The sequence below is a fragment of the Pseudophryne corroboree genome, chromosome 1, assembly GCF_028390025.1.
Source record: "Pseudophryne corroboree isolate aPseCor3 chromosome 1, aPseCor3.hap2, whole genome shotgun sequence".
Taxonomy (NCBI): Eukaryota; Metazoa; Chordata; class Amphibia; order Anura; family Myobatrachidae; genus Pseudophryne; species Pseudophryne corroboree.
In genome coordinates, this window is record NC_086444.1 from 842,829,983 (window position 1) to 842,855,858 (window position 25,876).

Below are 25,876 nucleotides of genomic sequence, written 5' to 3' on the forward strand. Positions count from 1 at the left end.
AATATAAAACTATGAATAAAAACTAGCTCCCTAGTGAGCAATTAGTGTTCCTTGAACAAACAAGCTCCATAATGAGCAATTAGTGTTTTTTCTGAATCCCCTGTGATAAACAATTGATCGCAAGGTGTATATGAATAAACTTCTGTGTGTGAGCAATTAGTGTTCCTTGAACCAAAAAGCTCCATAGTGAGCAATTAGTGTTTTTTCTGAATCCCCTGTGATAAACAATTGATCGCAAGGTGTATATGAATAAACTTGTGTGTGTATATGTTAAAAATTTCTCTTTTAAAAATACTATTAAAAGTTACATTTTAATGATACTTGAGGGTATATCTGGCCCTTGTCATATTTCAAAGAGTGCCCCCAAGATAGAGTCTTCTTTTCTCTCTCTAGAATACTGTACATCTCCGCCTGTGTCTTTTAGGACAATACCAGCCTAGAAATTATAAGATCAGACCAGAGCCATAACTAGACATTTTGGTGCCCTGTGCCAGAAAGATAATTGGTGCGCCCCCCCCTTCCCCCTCCATCCATACCTAAAATAGGGCCAGCGCCTATGCACTGTGGGCCGAACACACAGCTCTTCAGCAGAGGGGCAATTGACAGGAGCCCCCAAACTGCCCCCCCCCCCCACACACACACACACACACACGGGACACTGCGGCTCGTGGGTGGGAAACCGGGACAGTCCCAAAAAACTGAGCTTCCCACAAAAATATCGACAGTTGGATATACACACACACGCACACACACGCACACACACACACACACACACACACACACACACACACACACACACACACACACACATATAATGGAATATGATTAATTCAGCCTGTTAGATAAAGAGCTTTATTTCCCTATAAAATATAAGTGGTGATTTAGTCTAGAAATCCCTTTCACTTATATTTCCCCTTTACCTATATATTGAGGTACTCTGTACAACATTGCCTTATACTTCATTTTCTACACTAGTCTCATTTTTTTTAAACTAGAAATTCATGCAAATACAGTTATAACTGAAGTATAAAATGTATATGTAAGATAGCTGTAACTTGGTAGCTTTACTGCTGATTACTGTGACATCACACACCTAGCCTGTGACATCACTAGTCTGTGACATCACACTACTTCATCCTCTAACATTGTATCTACAGCTGAGGAAGTTTCCAGTCACCATGCAGGAAGACAGGTAGGAGGAGGTGAGTCCTACATAGCAGGGTATGATGGAGGGGCGTAAGGAAGACAGAGTGCAGTATAGTCCGCTGAAAGGCAAGACAAGATAGACAGAACAGGGAATACAGGTACAAGGACACATAAATAGGAGAAGTGCAGGAAGGATTGACATATTTAGGAATAAAAATGTAGCGTTACAGAAATAAAGGGGGCAGTATGCAGGACAAGCACACATACAGGGGATGAAGCTATGAGGCAGGACCTTGCTTTGGGATGACAACTTAAATAAATAGATAAATGGCAAATTGATACATTTTAAAGTATGTTTGGTTTAAGGAAAATTGGAAAAGTGGTTGACTCATGGACATTTTATTGTACTTATATTTCTATTGTACTTAAATTAGTACTATGCTTAAGAATAGTCTTTTGTGTTTTTTAATCATCTGGAAAAGTTCTGGCAAAGAGATTTGCAGAGTGTCGGGTGACCGGCAAAGAGATCTGCAAAGTATCAGTTGAAGACATAGGCGTGCGCACGGGGGGTGCCTGGTGCGCACAGGCACCCCCTAATGTGCGGCACCCCCCACACGCCACGCCTGTTACAGAACAGTACAGTGAACCCAGCTTGCTGCAGGTCCTGTGCGGCGTGCGCCGCTGCCTCCTCTCCCTGCCCCGGCTGGCCACTTGCTGCTGATTTCAAAGGGTTTCTATAAGTGGGCGTGGTCACGGGGACCCGCGATTAGGCCACGCCCCCAACATTCCCTGAGCCCGGCAATCTGTGTGCACTGTACAGCCCTGCTTTCTCTTGCTGGGCCAGGTGGCTCTGTAACAACAACAGCCATCCCATGGAGCCTGGTCAGGAAGGAGAACATAAGGTTTGTGTCAGTGTACTTGACAGTGGCCCTCATTCCGAGTCGTTCGCTCTGTATTTTTCATCGCATCGCAGTGAAATTCCGCTTAGTGCGCATGCGCAATATTCGCACTGCGACTGCGCCAAGTATCTTTGCTATGAAGATAGTATTTTTACTCACGGCTTTTTCATCGCTCCGGCGATCGTAATGTGATTGACAGGAAATGGGTGTTACTGGGCGGAAACAGGCCGTTTTATGGGAGTGTGGCTGAAAACGCTACCGTTTCCGGAAAAAACGCAGGAGTGGCCGGAGAAACGGGGGAGTGGTTGGGCGAACGCTGGGTGTGTTTGTGACGTCAAACCAGGAACGACAAGCACTGAACTGATCGCACAGGCAGAGTAAGTCTGGAGCTACTCTAAAACTGCTAAGTAGTTTGTGAGCGCAATATTGCGAATACATCGGTCGCAATTTTAAGATGCTAAGATACACTCCCAGTAGGCAGCGGCTTAGCGTGTGTAACTCTGCTAAATTCGCCTTGCGACCGATCAACTCGGAATGAGGGCCAGTGTTTGTTAGTGTGTGTCTGTGTGTATTAGCAGGCTCGGCAACATGCAGATGTGAAGAGTACAGCCATGTTCTGAGGCTCAGGGGCCCCAAAGTTCTGACCCCACCCCTCTGTTCTATGTCTGCTGCAGCATACATGATCTATGAGGAGCAGGAGGAACACTGGGGGTAATTCAGAGTTGATCGTAGATGTGCTAAATGTAGCACAGCTACGATCATTTACTCTGACAGGCCCTGCCCCCCCCCCCCCCCCCCCCGCACAGGTACAGAACATCGCACGGCGGTGATGCTTTTGTACCTGGCAAGTAGCTCCCTGCCTGTACAACTACGCCTCCCCCCCATTGGCATGCCCCCTCCTGCCCCACGACCGCCTCTGCCTGTCAATCAGGCAAAGGCGTTCGGAGCCAGTGAGATGTTAAGTAAATTGATTAGGGCCGGCGCTGGGCATAATGTGAATGTTCGGCTCATAACGTGGCATAATGTGAATTTCGGCTGATACTGTGTGGCATAATATATATTTTGGCTCATACCTTGTGGCATAATGTTTTTTCGGCTCATACGGTGTGACATAATGTGAATTTGGCTCATACCGTGTGGCACAATGTGAAATATGGGCACTACTGTCAGTAGCTGGTGAGCATGGGGACATGTATGACAAATGCTGGTGTCCTGCAGAGGAGGAGTGTGATGGCATATGTGTATATTTTAAACGTTACTTTTGTTATATTTAAACTCAAATGTTCGGCCCCCTAAATCTCCTGTACTTCTCAGAATGTCCCACTCAAGATTAGGATGTAGGTGCTTAGGAGCGTGGTGTGTGTGCAAGGGGTGGGGGGTGGGGAGGAGAATGCATATGCACCTATGCCCACCACTCTCTAGTTCCGCCACTGGGTCAGGGATAGGTTGGGGAAGTGTAAGCAGCGATAGGCTGCAGCGGCAGCTAGCACTCAGGATTATGCCATAGCGGACAGTCCGTACCGGCCGGTAGTCGCACCATTATTTCTCTGACGTCCTAGTGGATGCTGGGACTTCCGTAAAGACCATGGGGAATAGCGGCTCCGCAGGAGACTGGGCACAAAAGTAAAAGCTTTAGACTAGCTGGTGTGCACTGGCTCCGCCCCCCATGACCCTCCTCCAAGCCTCAGTTAGATTTTTGTGCCCGAACGAGAAGGGTGCAGGCTAGGTGGCTCTCCTGAGCTGCTTAGAAGTAAAAGTTTAAATAGGTTTTTTATTTTCAGTGAGTCCTGCTGGCAACAGGCTCACTGCATCGTGGGACTAAGGGGAGAAGAAGCGAACTCACCTGCGTGCAGAGTGGATTGGGCTTCTTGGCTACTGTACATTAGCTCCAGAGGGACGATAACAGGTTCAGCCTGGATGGGTCCCGGAGCCGCGCCGCCGGCCCCCTTACAGAGCCAGAAGAGCGAAGAGGTCCGGAGAAAGCGGCGGCAGAAGACGTTCCTGTCTTCAAATAAGGTAGCGCACAGCACTGCAGCTGTGCGCCATTGCTCTCAGCACACTTCACACTCCGGTCACTGAGGGTGCAGGGCGCTGGGGGGGAGCGCCCTGAGACGCAATAAAACACTATAAAAACCTTATATGGCTAAAGAAATGCATCACATATAGCTCCTGGGCTATATGGATGCATTTAACCCCTGCCAGTTTTCCTGAAAAAAGCGGGAGAAAAGGCCGCCGTGAAGGGGGCGGAGCCTTTCTCCTCAGCACACAAGCGCCATTTTCTTTCACAGCTCCGCTGGAAGGACGGCTCCCTGACTCTCCCCTGCAGTCCTGCTACAAGAATCAGGGTAAAACAAGAGAGGGGGGGCACTATTGGCAGCAAATATAAAACAGCAGCTATAAAGGGAGAAACACTTATATAAGGTTATCCCTGTATATATATAGCGCTCTGGTGTGTGCTGGCAAACTCTCCCTCTGTCTCCCAAAAGGGCTCGTGGGGTCCTGTCCTCTATCAGAGCATAACCCTGTGTGTGTGCTGGGTGTCGGTACGATTGTGTCGACATGTATGAGGAGGAAAATGATGTGGAAGCAGAGCAATTGCCTGTGTTAGTGATGTCACCCCCTAGGGAGTCGACACCTGATTGGATGGTCGTATTTAAAGAATTACGTGACAATGTCAGCACTTTGCAAAAAACTGTTGACGACATGAGACAGCCGGCAAACCAATTAGTGCCTGTTCAGGCGTCTCAGACACCGTCAGGAGCGCTAAAACGCCCGTTACCTCAGATGGTCGACACAGACCCAGACACGGATACTGAATCCAGTGTCGACGGTGAGGAGACAAACGTAATGTCCAGTAGGGCCACACGTTACATGATCACGGCAATGAAGGAGGCATTGAACATTTCTGACACTACAAGTACCACAAAAAAGGGTATTATGTGGGGTGTGAAAAAACTACCAGTAGTTTTTCCTGAATCAGATGAATTAAATGAGGTGTGTGATAAAGCGTGGGTTTCCCCCGATAAAAAACTGCTGATTTCTAATAAATTATTGGCACTATACCCTTTCCCGCCAGAGGTTAGGGCACGTTGGGAAACACCCCCTAGGGTAGATAAGGCGCTCACACGCTTATCAAAACAAGTGGCGTTACCGTCTCCTGATACGGCCGCCCTCAAGGAACCAGCTGATAGAAGGCTGGAAAATATCCTAAAAGGTATATACACACATACCGGGGTTATACTGCGACCAGCAATCGCCTCAGCCTGGATGTGCAGCACTGGAGTGGCTTGGTCGGATTCCCTGACTGAAAATATTGATACCCTGGATAGGGACAGTATATTATTAACTATAGAGCATTTAAAGGATGCATTACTATATATGCGAGATGCACAGAGGGATATTTGCACCCTGGCATCTAGAGTGAGTGTGATGTCCATTTCTGCCAGAAGAACGTTATGGACGCGACAGTGGTCAGGTGATGCGGATTCCAAACGACATATGGAAGTATTGCCGTATAAAGGGGAGGAGTTATTTGGGGTCGGTCTATCGGACCTGGTGGCCACGGCAACGGCTGGAAAATCCACCTTTTTACCCCAGGTCACCTCTCAGCAGAAAAAGACACCGTCTTTTCAAACTCAGTCCTTTCGTCCCTATAAGGGCAAGCGGGAAAAAGGCCGCTCATTTCTGCCCCGGGGCAGAGGAAGGGGAAAAAGACTACACCAGGCAGCCTCTTCCCAGGAGCAGAAGCCCTCCCCCGCTTCTGCCAAGTCTTCAGCATGACGCTGGGGCTCTACATGCGGACTCAGGCATGGTGGGGGGTCGTCTCAAGAAATTCAGCGCGCAGTGGGCTCACTCGCAAGTGGACCCCTGGATCCTGCAGGTAGTATCACAGGGGTACAAATTGGAATTCGAGACGTCTCCCCCTCGCCGGTTCCTGAAGTCTGCTCTACCAACGTCTCCCTCCGACAGGGAGGCAGTATTGGAAGCTATTCACAAGCTGTATTCCCAGCAGGTGATAATCAAGGTACCCCTCCTACAACAGGGAAAGGGGTATTATTCCACGCTGTTTGTGGTACCGAAGCCGGACGGCTCGGTGAGACCAATTTTAAATCTAAAATCTTTGAACACTTACATAAAAAGGTTCAAATTCAAGATGGAGTCACTCAGAGCAGTGATAGCGAACCTGGAAGAAGGGGACTATATGGTATCTCTAGACATCAAAGATGCTTATCTCCATGTCCCAATCTACCCTTCTCACCAAGGGTACCTCAGGTTTGTGATACAAAACTGTCATTATCAGTTTCAGACGCTGCCGTTTGGATTGTCCACGGCACCACGGGTCTTTACCAAGGTAATGGCCGAAATGATGATTCTTCTTCGAAGAGAAGGCGTATTAATTATCCCTTACTTGGACGATCTCCTGATAAGGGCAAGGTCCAGGGAACAGTTAGAGGTCGGAGTAGCACTATCTCAGGTAGTGCTACGTCAGCACGGGTGGATTCTAAATATCCCAAAATCACAGCTGATTCCAACAACACGTCTACTGTTCCTAGGGATGATTCTGGACACAGTCCAGAAAAAGGTTTTTCTCCCGGAGGAGAAGGCCAGGGAGTTATCCGAGCTAGTCAGGAACCTCCTAAAACCAGGACAAGTGTCAGTGCATCAATGCACGAGAGTCCTGGGAAAAATGGTGGCTTCTTACGAAGCGATTCCATTCGGAAGATTCCATGCAAGAACTTTTCAGTGGATCTGCTGGACAAATGGTCCGGATCGCATCTTCAGATGCATCAGCGGATAACCCTATCTCCAAGGACAAGGGTGTCTCTCCTGTGGTGGTTACAGAGGGCTCATCTTCTAGAGGGCCGCAGATTCGGCATTCAGGATTGGATGCTGGTGACCACGGATGCCAGCCTGAGAGGCTGGGGAGCAGTCACACAGGGAAAAAATTTCCAGGGCTTGTGGTCAAGCATGGAAACGTCTCTTCACATAAATATCCTAGAACTAAGGGCCATTTACAATGCCCTAAGTCAAGCAAGGCCTCTGCTTCAGGGTCAACCGGTATTGATTCAGTCGGACAACATCACGGCTGTCGCCTACGTAAACAGACAGGGCGGCACAAGAAGCAGGAGGGCAATGGCAGAAGCTGCAAGGATTCTCCGCTGGGCGGAAAATCATGTGATAGCACTGTCAGCAGTGTTCATTCCGGGAGTGGACAACTGGGAAGCAGACTTCCTCAGCAGACACGACCTCCACCCGGGGGAGTGGGGACTTCATCCAGAAGTCTTCCAAGTGATTGTAAACCGTTGGGAAAAACCAAAGGTGGACATGATGGCGTCCCGTCTCAACAAGAAACTGGACAGATATTGCGCCAGGTCAAGGGACCCTCAGGCAATAGCGGTGGACGCTCTGGTAACACCGTGGGTGTTCCAGTCGGTGTATGTGTTCCCTCCTCTGCCTCTCATACCAAAAGTACTGAGAATCATAAGAAGGAGAGGAGTAAGAACTATACTCGTGGCTCCGGATTGGCCAAGAAGAACTTGGTACCCGGAGCTGCAAGAGATGCTCACGGAGGACCCGTGGCCTCTACCTCTAAGAAAGGACCTGATTCAGCAGGGACCTTGCCTGTTCCAAGACTTACCGCGGCTGCGTTTGACGGCATGGTGGTTGAACGCCGGATCCTGAAGGAAAAAGGCATTCCAGATGAAGTCATCCCTACCCTGATCAAAGCCAGGAAGGATGTAACCGCAAAACATTATCACCGCATTTGGCGGAAATATGTTGCGTGGTGTGAGGCCAAGAAGGCCCCTACAGAGGAATTTCAACTGGGTCGTTTCCTGCATTTCCTGCAAGCAGGATTGTCTATGGGCCTAAAATTAGGATCCATTAAGGTTCAAATTTCGGCCCTGTCGATCTTCTTCCAGAAGGAACTGGCTTCAGTTCCTGAAGTCCAGACTTTTGTAAAGGGGGTACTGCATATACAGCCTCCCTTTGTGCCTCCAGTGGCACCCTGGGATCTCAATGTGGTTTTGGGATTCCTAAAATCACATTGGTTCGAACCACTTGCCACAGTGGATTTAAAATATCTCACATGGAAAGTGGTAATGCTGTTAGCCCTGGCTTCAGCCAGGCGCGTATCAGAATTGGCGGCTTTATCCTATAAAAGCCCTTACCTGATATTTCATTCTGATAGGGCGGAATTGAGGACTCGTCCTCAATTTCTCCCTAAGGTGGTTTCAGCGTTTCACATGAACCAACCTATTGTGGTACCTGTGGCTACTAGGGACTTGGAGGACTCCAAGTTGCTGGACGTAGTCAGGGCCCTGAAAATATATGTTTCCAGGACGGCTGGAGTCAGAAAATCTGACTCGCTGTTTATACTGTATGCACCCAACAAGCTGGGTGCTCCTGCTTCTAAGCAGACGATTGCTCGTTGGATTTGTAATACAATCCAGCTTGCACATTCTGTGGCAGACCTGCCACAGCCAAAATCTGTTAAAGCCCATTCCACAAGGAAGGTGGGCTCATCTTGGGCGGCTGCCCGAGGGGTCTCGGCTTTACAACTTTGCCGAGCAGCTACTTGGTCAGGGGCAAACACGTTTGCTAAATTCTACAAATTTGATACCCTGGCTGAGGAGGACCTTGAGTTCTCTCATTCAGTGCTGCAGAGTCATCCGCACTCTCCCGCCCGTTTGGGAGCTTTGGTATAATCCCCATGGTCCTTACGGAAGTCCCAGCATCCACTAGGACGTCAGAGAAAATAAGAATTTACTTACCGATAATTCTATTTCTCGTAGTCCGTAGTGGATGCTGGGCGCCCATCCCAAGTGCGGATTGTCTGCAATACTTGTATATAGTTATTGTTACAAAAAAATCGGGTTGTTTATTGTTGTGAGCCATCTTTTCAGAGGCTCCTACGTTTATCATACTGTTAACTGGGTTCAGATCACAGGTTGTACGGTGTGATTGGTGTGGCTGGTATGAGTCTTACCCGGAATTCAAAATCCTTCCTTATTATGTACGCTCGTCCGGGCACAGTATCCTAACTGAGGCTTGGAGGAGGGTCATGGGGGGAGGAGCCAGTGCACACCAGCTAGTCTAAAGCTTTTACTTTTGTGCCCAGTCTCCTGCGGAGCCGCTATTCCCCATGGTCCTTACGGAAGTCCCAGCATCCACTACGGACTACGAGAAATAGAATTATCGGTAAGTAAATTCTTATTATTTCATTTTATTTCTCTGGGGTGTATTATATCTACTTTATTATTAGGAACTAGGGAGAAATTAGATTAAGCCATGTGATTTTACTGCTAGAATGTAACATAGTGCCAGACACGCCCCTCCTGCGGTGCACCCCCTAATAAAATTAGCTGCGCACGCCTATGATTGAAGACGATGGGAGGGGTCGCAAAGACAGCAAGGACTGGAGGACAACATGCAGGAGGTAAGTTACCATACTTGTGTAATTGTGTGTGTGGTGGTGGTGGTGGTGGGGGGGGGTATTGAGAGCACAGTATAAAACAGAGACTACAGTATAGTGGGGGAGAGTGGACAATACAAAACATGCAGGAGGGGGCAGCTCAGTGTAGGATATACAGACAGTGTTTGACGGGCAGGGGCAGTGCTAGGGTGATCGGCACCCCCTTGCAAACTATAAATTTGAGCCCTCCCATACTTTGTAAAGTGACAGCGAGCTTTGTGAAGAAGGGGTGTGGTCTCACAAAGAGGGGGCATGGTCACACAGTAGTACTCCCAATTTAAATTACGACACACGAAAGCACAAACTTAGTCATATTACACCGCACGTAGTGCCCCTGATTCATAAATTGCCACATAGTGTCCCTTATTCATATTACATGACACAGTAGTGCCCCCTAATCACATTATGCTACACAGTATTGCCCATTACACATATAATGCCCACAGTGGTAATGACCCATACAAATAATGCCCACAGTAGTAGTGCCACTGATACACATAATGCCCACAGTAGTAGTGCCGCTTATACACATAATGCCCACATCAGTAGTGCCTCTATACACATAATGCCCACAGTAGTAGTGCCCATTATGTACATAATGCCCATAGTAGTGGTGCCCCATATATACATAATGCACACAGTAGTGCTGCCACATATACACATAATGTCCACAGTAGTAGTTGCCCTTGTACACCTAATGCCCACAGTAGTGTCTTTTATACATAATGCTTTAAACACAATGCCCATAGTTGTGCCCCTTATACATAATGTCCACAGTAGAGCCCCTTATACACATAATGCCCACAGTAGTAGTGTACCTTATACATAATGCCCACAGTAGTAGTACCCATTATACACATAATGTCCACAGTAGTAGTGACCCTTACACATAATGCACACAGCAGTAGTGCCCCTTATACACATAATGCCTACAGTAGTAGTGTCCCTTATAGAGGTAATTTCATTTGTAATATTAAGGATAGTTACAGTAGCTCTATCATTATGACTGTAACCTGCACACTGTGGGTATTGTATGATACTAACATGGTCCTAACACTGGGGAAGATCAAATCTGGAGCAGATGATTTGGGTCTCTATTAGACACGATCTTGGTTTTAGATGAAAAAAGTCAATAAAATAGATAAATTGCAAATGAATAAAATTGAAAGTACACAACAAAATGTAGTAGTCTGTATACACATAGTATGTTTGACCAAGAAATTCTGGTTATATAGATCATCATCTGGCAAAGTTCTGGAAAAGAGATTTGCAGTGTCGGGTGACCAGCAAAGAGATCTGCAAAGTGTCAGTTGAAGATGACGGGAGGGGTCGCAGAGGCAGCAAGGACTGGAGGACAACATGCAGGAGGTAATTTACCATACTTGTGTAATTGTGTGTGTGGTGGGGGTAATTGAGAGTACAGTACAAAACAGAGACTATGGTGGGGGAGAGTGGACAATACAAAACATGCAGAAGGGGGCAGCTCAGTAATGACATACAGATGGTGTGGGGGCAGGGGCGGTGCTAGGGTGTTCAGCACCCCCCTGCAAATTATAAATATGAGCCCTCCAATACTTTCTAAAGTGACAGCAAGATGCCTGGAAAAGGGTGTGTGGTCTCACAAAGAAGGGGCGTGGCCACACAATAGTACTCCCAATTCAAATTACGCCACACAATAGCACAATCTTATTCACATTGCACCACACGTAGTGCGCCTGATTCATAGTACACCACATAGTAGTGTCCCTTTTTCACATTATGTCACACAGTAGCGCTCCCTAGTCATGTTACACTACACAGTAGTGCCCATTATACACATAATGCCCACAGACCTTTTTATCAATGTACTGGGGGCAGATATACTAATCCTGGAAGAGTGCTAAAGTGGAGAATTATTAACTAACAACCAATCGGTTACTAGCTGTCATTTTTCAAACACAGCCTGTAACATGGAAGTTAGGAGCTGATTGGCTGGTACTTTATCTCTCTCCACTTTAACACTCTGCAGGGCTTAATACATCTCCCCCATAGAACAACCAAATGATGAAATAGAACAATATGGTATACATTATGTAAAATAGAGCTGTAGGAAGTGACTATTTCCCTATCTTTACATATAATAAAGGTGACATAGCCCTTTTTCCTAGAGTCCTTTTCCTTACCGCACATGGGGCCTGATCCAGATGCGGATGTAAAGCTGCTGTTACATGCAAGTGGCTCAATGCTTGTACACTGCGCATGCGTGTAAGCTGCACTGCACACAAGGGGCCTAATTCAGAGTTGATCGCAACAGCAAATTTGTTAGCAGTTGGGCAAAACCATGTGAATTGCAGGGGGGGGGGCAGTAATAATATGTGCAGAGAGAGTTAGATTTGGGTGGGGTGTGTTCAAACTGAAATCTAAATTGCAGTGTAAAAATAAAGCAGCCAGTATTTACCCTGCACAGAAACAAAATCAGAGCCGGATTAAGGCTATGGGGGGCCCGGGGCACTTCAAACAGCATGGCCCTAACACCTAACAAGGGAGCAGGTGAATTATTTTATATATATATATATATATATATATATATATATAGCAGATTGAATCGGTACTCACCCTTACTGCAGGTATATCTGTTTCAGTGCCATCAGGTGGAATTTGTAGTCAAAACATCAAACAAGCAGCGGCACTTGGAAAGGGTGGTCTTCAGTATGCTGAATGTCGGGATCCCGTCGCACAGTATACCGGCGCCGGGATCCCGACACCCGGCATACCGACAGCTATTCTCCCTCGTGGGGGTCCACGACCCCCCTGGAGGGAGAATAAATAGCGTGGCCGCAGCGAGCCTGCAAGGGGCTCCTTTGCGCTTGCCACAGTCGGTATGCTGGCAGCCGGGCTCCCGGCGCCGGTATGCTGGCCGCCGGGAGCCCAGCTGCCGGCATACCGTACTACACCCCTTGGAAATGTAGTCAAAAAATCAACAGTGTGTTTAATACATCACCTTGACAAAGGGGTCCGCTGGGTCCCGAAACGTTGTATTGATTGAAGTGATGTATTAAACACACTGTTGATTTTTTGACTATATTTCCGAGTGCCGCTATTAAATACATCGTCGTCAGGGACATCGAAACGTTGCAGTATTCTGCAGTTTGTGGATTTTTTACCAAGTGCCGCCGTCCATGGGTGTAGTAATATGGGCTCATCCTCCAGAGGGCACCGGCACTTTACTTCTAGTTAACGGATGTGCTGCCCGCATCCAGTATATGTCTATCTTATACACAAACATACACATGCCTAATCATATACAGTATATGTTTACATCTACACACACAAACACACACACACACACACACACACACACATATGTACATAGTGTGTGTGTGTGTGTGTGTGTGTGTGTGTGTGTGTGTACATATATGTATAAACATGCACACAAACACACATTACACATACACACCAAGCCATCACAAAAGAAAACCATACATTCCAATTTAACAAAAAAAAAATGGAATAAAAACCCCAATACAGCCAGCTTACTGTTTTCTCTGCTGCTGGCAGGCTGAAAGTGACAGGAGAGTGAGAGCTCCTTCTTTCACTCACGCACCCTCCGCTGGCGGCTCCACACAGTCCACACTTCTTCCTTGCACTGCAACCTGCGCGCCCAGCCAATGACTGAGCCGCAGGCTCCACCTTTAGTTTCACTCCATTGGACAGCTGAGCCGTCGCTCAGCTGTCCTGCACTTCTATGCGGCCCCGGCGGCGCGGCTGTTAGGTTGCCACGGCAACCTATGGAGAGCCGTCGGAAGTGCGGTGCCGCAGATCGGATACTGTGTGCGGGCGCAGGGGGCCCTTTTGGAAAGGGGGGCCCGGGGTACTTACCCCCAGGGCCCCCCCCCTTAATCCGGCTCTGAACAAAATAACCCACCCACACCTAACTCTCTCTGCAAATGTTATATCTGCCACACCTGCAGTGCACATGGGCCCTCATTCCGAGTTGTTCGCTCGCTAGCCGCTTTTCGCAGCAGTGCACGCGCTAAGCCTCCGCCCTTTGGGACTGTATCTTAGCTTAGCAGAATTGCGAACGAAAGATTCGCAAAATTGCGAATAGACATTTCTTAGCAGTTTCTGAGTAGCTCGAGACTTACTCTGCCACTGCGATCAGTTCAGTCAGTTTCGTTCCTGGTTTGACGTCACAAACACACCCAGCGTTCACCCAGACACTCCCTCGTTTCTCCAGCCACTCCCGCGTTTTTCCCAGAAACGGCAGCGTTTTTTCACACACTCCCAGAAAACGTCCAGTTTCCGCCCAGAAACACCCACTTCCTGTCAATCACGCAGTTAGCGGAAAATCACACCGATGCGAAGGAAAATAACGAGCGAACAACTCGGAATGAGGGCCATGGTTTTGCCCAACTGCTAACAAATTTGCTTCTGCAATCAACTCTGAATTACCTCCAAGATGCAATCAAGCTCACATAGAGTATCCCATCGCAAAGTCACTGACAGGAAGCCATCATTTGGGGTGGTAAAGGGGGTGGCTGACTGTACACAGATGTGTCAGTTCTGTTCAATTACCTTTCCGTGCATGTGTATAAATTACCCATTGCGACCTCTGTATCTGCTGGAGAACCCTGTGTCTAGGAGACTTGATCAGCCTACAACTGCTCAGACTCACTCAGGGTGGACTGCGATGCATTTGCGAATGGCAAAAGATTGCAGCAACAATCACTTTAACAACCACAACTGAATTAGGCCCACAATTACACCATTATATTTTACTGTTTTATTGCATTTAACAACTAAGGAGTCAATTTAATTAGGTGCGAGTATGCAACAGCCATATTTACCAATAGCCTAAATTTGCTCAAAAGTGCCTGCAGCCCTATCTGGCCACAAAGGGTGCAAATTTGGGTGCCGTTGCCAGTGTTGAAACGTTGCAGCAATGGCAACTTGTACCTAATTGGATTGACCCCTAAATGTTAGCAATTTATAGCCTTTATTATATACTGGTCAAATTTCTTTTCTGAAGGTACCCACTTATTACTATAAGACATAACTTATTTATTTATTTATTTATTTATTTATTTATTTATTAAGTTTCTTATATAGCACAGCATATTCCGTTGCGCTTTACAATTAGAACAATAGTAATAGAACAAAACTGGGTAAGAACAGACAGACATAGAGGTAGGAAGGGATTATCCCCCACAATGTGTGTATTGTATAAAAACAATAGGCCTTTTGGGTTATCTGTCCTTATTTTAGGCATTTTCCATGTCCTTAATAGTTACAGTAACATATTTACATAGAGAGATTTTTCTCTCTACACAACCACACCACTGTTTGCAGTTTGTCTCTCTGCTTGTTCATCCACTAAAAATGTTTTTTTTTTATCTTTTCCTCTTAGTCTACACAGCAGTTGACCTTTGGCAAGTATAGGCAGGTATAGGTAAGTATAGTACCCCTCCCATTACCTATAGCTCCCGGGGTGGTTAGATTTAGACTGCGGGTGGGGAGAGGTTACGGTTAGGCCACGGGTAGAATGGGGTGGGGTTATGCACCTCCAGGGGTGGTTAGGCTGCAGGGGAGGGGGTGGGGGTTAGGTTTAGACAGCGGGGACGGAGGTTAGGATGAGGCACCTCTGCGATTAAACTCAGGCACAAAGGGGGGAGGTTAGTGTTAGGCTGTGGACAGGAAAAGTTAAGGCGGTGGGGAGAGGGGATAACAACCCTTTACTCATCCCCAGAGGCATTAGAATGGGTGGGGCAAGGGGGCAGCTCACCCCCCCCCCAAACATGAGAGGTGCCAGCCAATGTACACAGGAGGAGCGAAGTGCGGTCAGTTTAAAAACCGCACATCACACCCTCCGTGCAGCGCAGGGACTAGGCAATGGCGCTCCTCCACCCCTAACTCCCAGCAGAGAAGTGCCAAACTGCCACGAATCGTGGGGGGTTTTGGAGCATGGCCTAATGCCGAGCAGAGGTAGAACTCTGGGAGGCAACGGAGTCATCTGCCGCCGGGCTCCTGCTCTGAAGGGGGCACCTCTCCTCCCATTCTGTGACACCATTAAATTAAGTTGATAGCCTCTACTCTCTTATCAGTAGCCAATTGCCTCACTGGTCCCTGTACCTTACAAATCCCACCCTTTTTATTATACTTTAGATACACATTTTACAAGTGTCAAACCCGGGATTAGAAACCATGACCTATTACACTGGAAGCAGACACCTTACTGATGGAGCTGTTTGCTCCTGTATAGGAAATATGAGAATTCTAACAACATGAAGTTACTTCTCTGACAATTACACATAACTTCGTATAGTAAGAATTCTCCTGCTTCCTATAAAGGAGCAAATAGCTCCATTAGTAAAGTGCCTGCTGTCAGTGTAACAGGTCATGGGTTCTAATCCTGGGTATGACTGCTAAGAAATGTGTGATTTAAAATAAAAGACATTGTATACAGTATATACTTTTTTTTTTTAGAACACTACATACACACACACACACTTATCTAAATATAGGGGGACACACCAATATTTATCTCGCCTCCGGGCTACTGGGACGAACTTATGCCACTGATGCCGAGGAGTGCTGCTGTGTAATCAGGGTAGGTACAATAGTGTCTCTCTCACTCCATCTCTCTCCCTTACACTCTCCTCTCTCTCTCTCTCTCTCTCTTCCTAATGCTCTCTCTCCCCAACACTCTTTCCTCTCTCTCTCACTCCTTAACACTCTCTCATCTCACTCTCTCCCAAACACTCTCTCTTCTCTCTCTCTCTCTCCCTAAGACTCTCGCTCCTCTCTCTCTTGCTAACTCTCTCCTTTGCTCCTCTCTCTCCTTAACACTCTCTCTCCTCTCCTCTCTCCCTAACACTCTCGCTCCTCTCTCCCTAACACTCTCGCTCCTCTCTCTCCCTAACACTCTCCTCTCTCTCTCCCTAACACTACCTCCCCTCTCTCTCCCCCTCTCTCCCTAACACCCCCTCTCCCCTCTCTCTCTCTCTCCCTAACACTCTCTCCTCTCTCCCTAACACACATTCTCTCTCTCCCTAACATTTTCTCTCCTCTTGCTCCTCTCTCTCCTTGACAAAGTTTCCCTCTCTACCTGACACTGTCCCTTTCTATCCCTCGCTCTCCCTGACACTTAGTCTGTCTCTCTTCCTCTTTATTTCCCTGACAGTCTCCCTCCCTCTTCCCACCTCCTCCCCACCATGGTGCTGCCTTCATTTTGTTCCCGTAGTATGGCCTCCTACTCCCCGGTGGCTCCACCCCTAGGGGGCGCCAAATGATGATCTATCTTGCCCCCCCCCGGCCCATAAATGTTTTCTGACACCCCTGCTCACCCCTGTCTGTCTTTTTTGCACCGGGATCCCGTCATCGGTATTACGATCACCGGGATCCCATGCGCCGGGATATCATACTGATCCCCCTATTAGTACACCTCTTAATGCCCAGAGGGAAGGGCGATCCTGAGGCCATGGTTCCCCAGAGGTTTCCCCCCAAGGGGTTTTTTCCTCTCCTGAGTGCTGAAGGATGACTCTTTGTGAGTCCAGAGGTGTAGCTTTTATGCCATAATCAATCTCATGCCCGTCCCTGCAATGTATAAGAAGTAAAATAATCGCTAATGCATTCACATTACTTCTGGGTTTAGACCCCGGCTGCCCTACTTCACATGTGCATTTGTCAGACTGCATATGTGAGAGCAGACAGTAATGCAGAGGGATCCCAAGGATCCCTCTCAAGGGAAGAATTGCATAATGTAGCCCACGGGCTACAAACGCCATTTAGAATTGGCATTAGCTGCCTGGCCAAGCTCAGAAATGCTTTACTTTCTGGAGCTTGAGGAGTTTTGCAGTTTACCAATTGCCGTAGAAACTTTTGGTGGCTGCCTTTGTGATCACAATAGGAGGAATGCAATAGATATCTCCAATATCCATTGCAGTCCCCAATACATACATTCAGGGCCTATTTAATATTTATGGGCAGTCTCCAAAACGGACTGTTTTTGGAGATGTCTCACAAATATTATTTTTAAATATTCTTTATAATAAACTTTTTATATTTTAGCATAAACTAAAAAATGTTTTATGTATTCATTGACTGAGTCTCCGTTCTCTATTGCACGCTAATTTCACAGGGTCCGCAAATTATTACTCTACTGTCCTGCTGGTGCTTCTGACCTGCTGTATAGCAGCGAGACATATATTTTATACACAACACTCTTGGGGAGATGTATCAAGCCTTGGAGAGAGATAAAGTGGAGATGTCCAAAGCACCCAATCATCTTCTGTCACTTATCTAGCACAGTAAATGAAATGATACCTGTAGTTAGAAGCATAATTTGCTTTGGGAAAATACCCAACTTTATCTCTAGCTGGGGCTTGATACATCTCCCGGAAAATATCATGTCTCCTTTTCACTAAATTAACAAGTTAAATTAATAATTGACAATGTCTTTTTCTTGGAAACAGGGTAAGAAAAATTACCAGTATAAGATAATGTTAAAAACGTTTTCTGTTGAATACCTTTTCGGGTTAATTAAGTTAACCATCTTGTTGCTGTTTGAGTTGTTTTTAGGTAATAGAATGAATTGAAAATAGATTTAGAAATCAATTAATTATTTATTAAAAAGGCCACGCCCGTATACAGGTTGAGAGGGAACATCCTCTCAAGCCTGGGTCAAAATGCTTCAACAACAGATACATGTAAAAACAATGAGTTTTATAATATACAGTTACGCCCCATTCTTATAACCCTCCCATATGAGTTCATTCATCTGAAATACAGTGTTATGCAATATTCGGACAATTGGCAAAGAAAACTAAAAGATACTCGTGATCTTCAACTATGTGTCCATATTAGGAATTAAGCTGAACTCTATGAGCTTTTCGGATGTGCGTATGTGGAATTAATACTTAGCCAACAAAGTTATTTTTCGTCTTTCTTAGTGTGTACAAAGTTCAAGATGAATCTGCTGTATCATCTAGCTAGAAATAAAATGGATTCTCTTATCCTTTTATACTAGACTAGTGAATATGAGATCACCTTTGATATTGTGATTATGAGGTGTATGCATAATATACATACTATCCCGTAGTACATATATATAGCTGTTAGGCCTTTAGAATGTTGCCTCTGTCACAGTATTCGACAGCTCCACCCTCTGATCAGGGACATTATCCATGTGCCCTGTCATCTCAGGAGAATTTCTGGGAACGTATAGTTCGCTAATAATTATTTCATGTAGTATTGCTATTCTGCGTCTGGCAGTAGCCTTCTAAATACAACATAGGCCGCACCTGTAGACAGTGAACATCAAAAGAATGTCTATAATCACTATAATGATCTCAAGAATAAACCTCATCACAGAAGACATCATCACATACAATATATTTAAAAAAACATTTTCCTAATCCTGAAAATTGAATACTAGGATTTAAACATTTATCCTTTCCAGTCCATATCATAATGTCTTTGTTAAAGTTCTTCTTTTATATCATGGGCCTCTTTTATATACTTGGCAATACACGTATCAGGATCTGTAATGTCTATGGTCAAATAAGCACAGCAGTGAGCTCAAAGTGCTGTTTCCGGAAATCAACAATATCCTCCAATTTGTGGTATTAAAGAATGTAGAACAATGTGGTATCGTAATAGTTCATGTCCAATGTCCGGGAATCATCATAAATGTCCACTGTCCTGGAATGTCCTATCATAAAGTTCAATCATGTTATCAATAACTAAAATGAAATAAAACGTCAACTCCCAGTTGATTAATCACACGACTTCATTAGCCATAGGAGAACTTATTAGCCACCTTTACCAATTCGAGGTTTTATTGATGCTCTGGTGGCAGGAACATGTTTCCTGATTACTGAGTCAATTACTCTTTTTAGGAATAGTTCATCCTGCAAGAAAACTTTTCTCAAGTTATTATGTGTTTTTGTATAAAATTGCTAAATTAATCTTCTTAAATAACAAACATCTTCAGAATTAATAGGTAACCAATTATATATCATATCCTAAGGACATAGTGACAACTAACATTCCCCGTTATGTATGATATCTTCTTTAGCTTTTGAATCTACTCCTGGTAAAATACATTTACTAAATCATAAACTTTAATGAACATCCTATGTAACCATTACTATTTAAATACCTAACTCATTATATCTAGCACATCTAGAAACATTAGATTTGTATATTGTAACAATCCTTTCACATGCCCTTAAATCAATCTTTCCTATCTGCATAAGTTAATTTTTTTTTTTTGTATTATTGACCTATTTTATTTCCACTAACTGAAATACACCCGATATGTGTAGCTGATATTATTACTAGTGGTTCTTTCTTGAGATACTGTTGTATCTATACACATGTACCTGTTTCACTGTTATCACACTCTATAAAGTTTTGGTAATCACATCAAATGTAACTTACATAGAGAACTTTGGCCTGCTACTATACAATGCTGATGTCTTTGTATACATATCTAACAATTATAATAATAATAATTAGCAATACAATTTATATAGCAGCAGTACCCAAAATCTTTCCAACAATTAATGGTATTGCTGGACTGGATACTCCTCAGAATAATATCCTAAATTATTAAATTATCTATACATTAATCTATACATCTCTCTTCAAGTGGAGTATAATACTCACAACCACGTTTTTCAAAGTGTGTTCGTTACACCGGTCATAAATCTCTCTGGATTTCCTGCTTAGAAAAGAAAAGAGGAAGGAAGGGTCTTATTGAAATAATTCCCATCCACAATAATGGATGAGTACTCATACCTACACCACACGTTTGCTCGCTCTCTCTTCAAAGAAAAAGAAATCAAGTCCTAATACTGTTATAAATAACGTCGCTCCCGTATACTTTCAGAAATGTTAAAAGTTCTGTAGGATATTAGCTTATAAGCACATAGTCTATTATCAATGATCATAATCATCTCCATCTCGATTGAAGGGTTCATTCAAATATAACTCTGTGGTAGTAACAGTAGTAAAAGTCTCGTATCTCCATACAATTGTTTTTTGTTTTAGGTTCCTTTAAGCTCTGGTCTCTGACATTTTCATTTCATTGCAAGCTCATGGATCTAGGTGTCCTTCTTCTGCAGCCTTTGCAACGGCTGTACCAGTAGTCAGCGGTACTTGCCCAGGACCATCCTATGCGATCTGTAATGGAACCGAAACATAAACAACTTCTCACCATAACACCGTCTTCACTCTCTTAGTGATTTGTCCTGTGCCGGACTGTGTGTTTTCGTGTTGGTTAAATATCTTTCCAAGGTTCTTGCAGCTTTTGATATTCTTGTAACTGTTTAAATAATTTGTGTGACACATTTGAACCGTCAAATCATTTTGTAGTTTTGAATCAGTCTCTGGATAATATATCTTTGCTCTGGATAATATATCTTTGCTGGATTCCAAAAAGAATAACAAAAAATTATATAGAAGAGAGACTAAGCAGAGGCTTAGGTGTAATTCTACCACTATTGAACCAACGATTGGACCATGCCATGATTAAAATTCTGCCTTTCCTGTCTCTTTTGTAGATTAATAATGCTTAATTCTTTAAACCTTCCCTGTCATATTATTTTTTTTTCTCAACATTACACATATTAAACACAAAATATTTTTCAAACTCCTATAAACTCTTTCTATCAGTAAAGAAACTTTACTGTCTTTGAAACAATAGATCACACATAGAACACCGTTGCTTTACTTTACCCATTAACACCTGTTACACATACTATAGTTCCTTTTTTTTTTACCATTAAACTATGTTGTATTAAAACAATGTTGTTTTTAATCAACCCAAACTTTTGCAGTAAACATGCTATAGCTTTCTTTATCACCATCACTATCCCTCTCATTATCACATAATTTGTTATTCTGGTCACATGCCAAAACAATGTACACTTCTCCATTAAACTTCATCCTACCATAGAAAGCTTGTGAATCTATTTCATGCTAGTTACCCTTAGATTTGCATAACTCATGACATTTCCCATAGTAAAAGTTGGCAGCAACATTTTACTATTACTAATACTAATTCACTAATTCACACTGTAATTCACCATCCCATTATCCCCTATGGATGCTAGAGAAATTATTCTGTTACTGTCAGTTTTTTTTTCTTTAAATGCAATGTAATTCTTTATAATTGTCTTACTCATCCACATTATATTCCTTATACTCCCCACTTTTGGGGGTGAGGAAGACAAGTATGCAGCTGTATCTAAGTTGTATACTGTCAGAGGTAAAATGTACACATCATACAAAATCTACTGCTTAACCACAGTTTTAAACATTTTTTTCTTCTTGCTTATACATAAGTTGATGGTTTGGCTCTGACTTTGTATCCATAATGTCTTATTTATGATAAAGTGTAATGTTGTATTACCTTCTATAATTTCTTTGGTTATGAACTTGAATGCATGCACATAGCATTTACAAAAATTACTGTATCTAGAGATTTATCATCTGGTCATACATATATATCTATTAATAAATGTATACCAAGGCTCCACCCTCTAAGGGTTTTAACTATCTTTGGCCTAGCGCCAAATAATGACCTAGGTAGTTAACTATGTCAGCACACCGTTGACTTTTGTCTTGCGACACCTTGTGTCCTGTTCTGCAAGAAAACACAACTGTTTAGTATTTAACACCAATACTTCAAATAATTTATAGCACAAAGGTATATCATCCACATACTGGTTACACCATCTGTAGGTAAATAAAATGTAGGTTATTTTTGCAAGTACAAAGAAAGATTGTCTATAAATCTTTTGCATAGTCTAGTCCACTACAGTGTAATCTATTTTATCAACATTACATTTTTCATTGGGTAGTCTGTATTTTACCATTACTTACACACAAGGTTAGTAATCATACTACATCAACATACTATACATTTTTTTTCTTATCTCAAAATATCTTTCAGACTGGCCAGTCCACTCAATCCACTTTTCACAAGATCTACTTCTCTCATCCACACTCCCTACTTGCTTCCATGCACAACTATAAACTTCCCTTGGACTGCATCCATTCTATGGAATGCCTTGCCACATACACAGATTTCCTGAAAACTCACTTATTCAGACACCGCTCACATTATCTGTATAGCTTTTCTATACAATCATATCCCCACACTTTCTGGCTACGGAACCTGGTTCATCACCGCATATCGTGCAGTCCACTAAGAACTTTTGCAATCTATATCTAATATATCAATGCCTATACTTTGTTATGGATTTTAGCAAGCATTTCCTTTACCTTCATTCATAGAATCACAGGGTAAGTGATATATGTATGCTATGTATCCAACTGAATCTGTCCCTACTTTATACTTCCTGGAATCTGTAGTAATACCTCATCCGTGATGCAGTATATTTTACACTGTAACTTACAAATTAGGTTTCTTCCAAATAACTTTGAAGAATTGCCTAAAAGTATATTAATACTGGAAGCGTAGTGATTAATTGCTTGTAGTAATCTGTGATTTACAGCATATACTTTACAGACTGATATCTTTATCTTTCCCTATGATTTTAGCTGCAGCAGCTTTGAAAACTCTCCCCGTGCAGCGATAGGGCATCGTCTTCTTGACTGTCTGCCAGATGCAGATCTGTTAGCTTTAATGCTGTTAGCGCTGACATTTCTAGCCTGTATATGTTGCTGGGATTTTTCCTGATTACAGATATGCTCCTGTAACCACACTTTTTTTTTAATTATTGGCAGCTTTCTCTACAGACTATCTGTTTAAGATATTAGTTCTTATATTAAAACTAGAGTAGATCGTTTGTATAACAAACATTTAAAATTGCAAATCATTGTCTTCCAACAACATTTGTAGCACAAAATATATTTAGAGTGCTGCTTATTATGATCCATCTTATTAGTTGAAAAAAAAAGAAGTCAAAACTCACTGAACACCTTTTTCTCTCTCTCATGCCTTATGCTGCTGCTGGAAGGGGGGTTTAGTCACACAAGTTGGGCTGTCACAGCTCCCTAGCTCTCCGTGATACACAGCGTTGGAAACTGAAGGCTTATTTTACAGGGGAAAAAAAAAACTTGTTTTCCTTCTTTATATTGCAATACAACACACGGCATCCAGCCATTAATTTGCTGGCAGACCTTCTCACAATATATTGCATTAAAGAATATTTATGTATTAAACCCATATGGGAAACTTTGCTTCATAGTTAAATACTAACACCAGATAAACACTTTTCAATAGACTTGTAAACATGCCAAACAGTCAAAGACAGAAGGTTTCTGTTAGACACAGATCTGAGAATATACTTAACGGAACAAACACTGAACTTTTATGTCCCACACACAAGACACCATAAAACACAAATTGACATACAGTTTCGCCAGCGCAAGGGCGTGTTCTTTTGGTACCATAGTTTTATAGTTTCATAAGTTGGGCGCCCATAATTGAAATAATAAAAATCAGTATGCAAATTTTAACCGTTTGCAGACTTTAATATCTTGCAGATTTCAACAGTTTTTGTCGATTTCAAAATACGCTTAGTATTGGTTGATCAGGCCAATATTATGCAGCATAATTGAAATGCACAACATAGTTTGTTTTTTCTTCACATTTTCTGTAGACTGTACCCTTAGGTCACAGTACTGTACAAACTCTATGCATATATGGAATATTTCTTCCATAACATGATATGCACACTTAGGGTTAATCCTCCCTGCCCTTCCCATATGCTGAAAAATTTGCAATCCCTGCAATCTTTCACACACGCGACACGTCTGTCAACTGGGAAACTGCAGTAGTCCCTCTTATCACAAACTACAAACACAAAGCAACATGCCAATTTAAAAGTTGCTTGTCTCTTAGTGCACTACAATGTTAGCAAACAGGCTTAGGTTATGGTTAAAACAACACCTCTTTAGAGTTGCTCAGTTCTTTTGTGCACAATAAACAATGTTAATAAACAGACTCAGAATATACTTGGGACTTTAGTCCGTAGATTCCGTTATTTACCAGAATCCATACATGATTAAAACAATCAGCAGCTGCACAGTATTACAGTATAACATTTCAATCAAATTACATATAATCAACTATAACCTCGGGTAATCACCTTATTTATTTCATTTACCCTTCTTGCACACGTGTGTCACTATTTACTAGGGATGTGATTTATGTGTTTTCACATTACTTTGGTCCTTATCTTATCTGACACTCACAGCGTTAACTGTGAGCTCAGATTGGAACTCATTCAAACCCCATAAAAAAAAATCCAAGCATTCACTCACAGAATTACTCATAGAATGAAAAACCCAGGTCACTATTTCTCTGCCCAGATACAAACTTTGAATTAATTAATTAATTTTAGTATTCTTATTTATTCTATTTTCATGCAACAGCATCTGTCAATCATCATTCCCGAGTTACTATTCCTCGCTACTTGGTCCTTCAACCGACTTGAACACACAACTGCACAACTAATCAGTAATGCAATTACTAAGTACATCACACAGGTAACCAGTAAGTATAAAAGCACCATGCATAACATATTAGCATGTCATATTTTATACTTACCAGTGCTCGTAGTAGTGATGTTAGGATTGGTGCCGTCCTCAGCTCGTCTGGCTGGTCGTCTCCACCCTTTGTGAGAAGTCGATGAAAGGACCAATTCGAGGTCGCACGGATAGAGCCCCCACCTGTTGAATACCTTTTCGGGTTAATTAAATTAACCATCTTGTTGCTGTTTGAGTTGTTTTTAGGTAAAAGAATTAATTGAAAATAGATTTAGAAATCAATTAATTATTTATTAAAAAGGCCACGCCCATATACATGTTGAGAGGGAACATCCTCTCAAGCCTGGGTCAAAATGCTTCAACAACAGATACATGTAAAAACAATGAGTTTTATAATATACAGTTACGCCCCATTCTTATAACCCTCCCATATGAGTTCATTAATCTGAAATACAGTGTTATGCAATATTCGGACAATTGGCAAAGAAAACTAAAAGATACTCGTGATCTTCAACTATGTGTCCATATTAGGAATTAAGCTGAACTCTATGAGCTTTTCGGATGTGCGTATGTGGAATTAATACTTAGCCAACTAAGTTGTTTTTCGTCTTTCTTAGTGTGTACAAAGTTCAAGATGAATCTGCTGTATCATCTAGCTAGAAATAAAATGGATTCTCTTATCCTTTTATACTATACTAGTGAATATGAGATCACCTTTGATATTGTGATTATTAGGTGTATGCATAATATACATACTATCCCGTAGTACATATATATAGCTGTTAGGCCTTTAGAATGTTGCCTCTGTCACAGTATTCGACATTTCCACCTTCCGATAACTTTCTAATTGCTTGTC